Source organism: Amphimedon queenslandica, unplaced genomic scaffold (genome assembly GCF_000090795.2).
Source record: "Amphimedon queenslandica unplaced genomic scaffold, v1.1 AMPQUscaffold_13437, whole genome shotgun sequence".
NCBI lineage: Eukaryota > Metazoa > Porifera > Demospongiae > Haplosclerida > Niphatidae > Amphimedon > Amphimedon queenslandica.
In genome coordinates, this window is record NW_003546327.1 from 137,275 (window position 1) to 141,191 (window position 3,917).

Here is a 3,917-nt window from a genome sequence, read left to right on the forward strand (position 1 = left end):
AATAGACTTAGCTATGGTATATTAATCCTGTGATGTGAACTGAAAACATAATGCATGTATATGCACTCACTGAAACACAATACAAAACTTATGTGTGCATGGTTTATGTTCAGAGTTTGTCACAGTGTGTAAACATGTTATTGTTTTGAATTATCATGGCTAGTGACATGTAAAGCTTTTTTACACTTTATTTATGTAAAAGAAAACTGTGAAGTTTGTCAAAATTGTACCAGTAACTATGGCATTCTCAGTATCCTTGATGATTATTGTCTTCTTGTTGAGTGTCAGTGAAGTTATTAGTCAATGTCCACCTTCCTCAGGTAAGACACTGGGTGTGTATAATAACAACTGTATATATAGGTTTTTATAGGTATCTACCTGACCAGATCTTATGTAGGAAACTGTTATTCTAGTGGATCATATTTTTGGGATAATACTGTCAATGCAGCTAATGAAGCTATATCATGTGTGTTACCTGGTACTAGTCTAACTACTGGTCAGTGGGTTAGAGTTGCTGATCCTGATGATCCTGTTGACTGTAACAGTAATAATGCCAGTGATCCTTTTCGTTGTACTAATGTCACTTCACCTGATGCTACTCTCAATCTTTATCTTGCTCAGGGACTAGCAGCAGATCAAGAAGGCTGGTACAAGTGTTGTCTACCCACTGATTGTTCAGATCCTAACACTAACATCATCTTTGCTAATATATTCAGTAAGAGGAGACTATAATCACTTACTGATGTAATCATTTCTTTTGTAGGATATTCAGAGATAGAATTATTTACTGTTGCTGATCTTCCTTCTAATATGACAGCATATCCTCAAAAATACAAACTGAATTGTACTAAAATTGGACACAACTCTTATGGTATTAGTATGAGCATTGGTGATACTGCACTGGCTAGTTACACTAATTGTGCAGATGGAGTTAATCATAATCCTTGTCCTGGTACTGTGTTAGTTAGTAGTACCAACACAGTAAGATATACTGTTGATATCACATGGGATGGAATGACTGTCAGTAGTGGATCAGGCAGTCAATCAACCACTGGAGATCAATTGTATCAGTGTGTACTGGATAATCCTAGTGGTGGTGCTGATAGAACACGTAATTTAACCATAAAAGGTAATGTCTACACATGTCATTATAATTCTATTATGTATCTCTTTCTGTTAGTCCCAGCAACTGCTCCCTCTTCTCTTACTGAGGTCAACAAGACAGCTACCACTATCACTGTCAGTTGGACTGCACTTGATTCATCTGATGCTGATGGATATGTAGTCAATGTCACTAGTGACACAGACACTGTGCAGACAGTACAGGTAGAGGGAAGTAGTAATAATACAATCACACTGAATGGACTGAGAGGAGGAACAACTTATAGCATCACAGTCAGAGCCTATCAACAATTACTGGGACCTGCTAGTAGTATAATCAGTGTCTTTACTCATTGTCAAACAAAAGGTATTTATATAAATTAATGTAAATATTGATTTTTATAGGTATCTACCTGATGCATGATGGAAACTGTTATCCTAATGGATCATATTTTTGGGATAGTAGTGTCAATGCAGCTAATGAAGCTATATCATGTGTGTTACCTGGTATTAGTCTAACTACTGGTCAGTGGCATAGAGTTGCTGATCCTGATGATCCTATTGACTGTAACAGTAATAGTGACAGTGATCCTTTTCGTTGTACTAATGTCACTTCACCTGATGCTACTCTCAATCTTTATCTTGCTCAGGGACTAGCAGCAACTCAAGAAGGCTGGTACAAGTGTTGTCTACCCACTGATTGTTCAGATCCTATCACTAACATCATCTTTGCTAATATATTCAGTAAGAGCTTGGAGACATAAATCACTTACTGTAGTAATAATTGTCATTTGTAGGATTTTCACAGATAGAATCATTTACTGTTGCTGATCTTCCTTCTGATATGACAGTATATCCTCAGGAATACAAACTGAATTGTATTAAAATTGGATACTATTTTTATGGTATTAGTATGAGCATTGGTAGTACTGCACTAGCTAATTACACTGGATGTTATGATCATAGTAATTCTTGTTCTGGTACTATGTTGCTTAGTAGTACCAACACTGTAAGATATACTGTTGATATCACATGGGATGGAATGACTGTCAGTAGTGGATTAATCAGTCAATCAACCACTGGAGATCAAATGTATCAGTGCAGGGTAGCAGATCATCCTGATGCTAATGCAATTAGAATACGTAATATAAATATAAAAGGTAAACTGAGATCATAATTTTGTCTTATAACATTTTTACATATTTAGTACCAGCTACTGCTCCCTCTTCTCTTACTGAAGTCAACAAGACAGCTACCACTATCACTGTCAGTTGGACTGCACTTGATTCATCTGATGCTGATGGATATGTAGTCAATGTCACTAGTGACACAGACACTGTGCAGACAGTACAGGTGGAGGGAAGTAGTAATAATACAATCACACTGAATGGACTGAATTTAGGAACAACTTATAGCATCACAGTCAGAGCCTATCAACAATTACTGGGACCTGCTAATAGTACAATCAGTGTACAGACCTTACCAGGTATTGCTACTGCACCTTTTAATGTACTTGTAACATTGTTGATGTATTTCTAGTTATTAATTCAATCAATTGGACACTAGTCTCATCCATTACACAACTCAATAACACTCAATATCGTATTGATTGTCTCACAACTACTGATATAAATCCTTCAACTGATGTTTACTGGTTAGTGAATGGAGTGATGAAGAGTAACTCAATGTATACATCAACTGATGTCCTGACATACAACAACACACTACTGGTATATCCTGATCCACTGGGAGTGTCAGTTAATGTTACCTGTATAGCAATGATTGGAGGAATCAACTACAGTCAATTTGTGATATTACATAGTATGATTATACTTCAATCAATAGTAGATACCTTAATCTTTTTTTCTAGCTCCTAGTGGTCCTCCAAATAATGTGAGAGGGTTTATATTGAATGCTACTAGTATCAAAGTGAACTGGACCAATTCATCAGAGACTAATGGATATGTGATCAAGTATACTACTGGAGGTGTAACCAGGAATGTAGTATCTACCAGTGAAGATGAAATAGTACTATCAGATCTATCACCAATGAGTACCTATACCATCAGTGTGTACTCGTATATAGATCTTCCTTCAGTTAATAGTACAGTAACAGTTTTAAAATTTGATGGTGAGTTATTATCATTGAGAGAGTGTAATTGATATTTGTTCTAGTTCCTAGTCCAGTAACTAGTCTCTCAGTATCTAATGTCTCAACCACTGGTATTACAGTGAACTGGACTATTGCCAGTAGTAACAACTATGTAACACACTACACCATCTCCTATACTCCATCTTGTCCCCAGTTATCATCAGTGAATGAGATAGTCTCTGTTACTCCTCATCAGTCCACTACAACATACAGTTATACATTAATAGGTCTGTACAGTGGTATGAACTATACCATCACAGTGAGAGCTGGTAATGTACTAGGAGGATCTGATCCTACTTCAATTACTGATGATACAGTATCATCAAGTATGTACACTATTTATACAATAAAATTGTATATACTTTCTGCATATAGCTCCTATTGGTGTACCTGATTATGTTACTTTATTACCAATTAATAATCTCACTTGGAATGAGGTCAATTGTTCTCAGCGTAATGGTCTAATCACAGGCTATACAGTGCATGATTATCAGTAACAGTAGTATCACATACAACCTGAACAGTACTGAGAAATATATCATATTGAATGATCTAGGACTCCGCACTGAGTATAACATCAGTATAGCAGCTGTCAATTCTGTTGGAAGAGGTCCCTTCAGTGATCCTATTGTAGTAGAGATTGGAATAGGTATGTAATTATTAT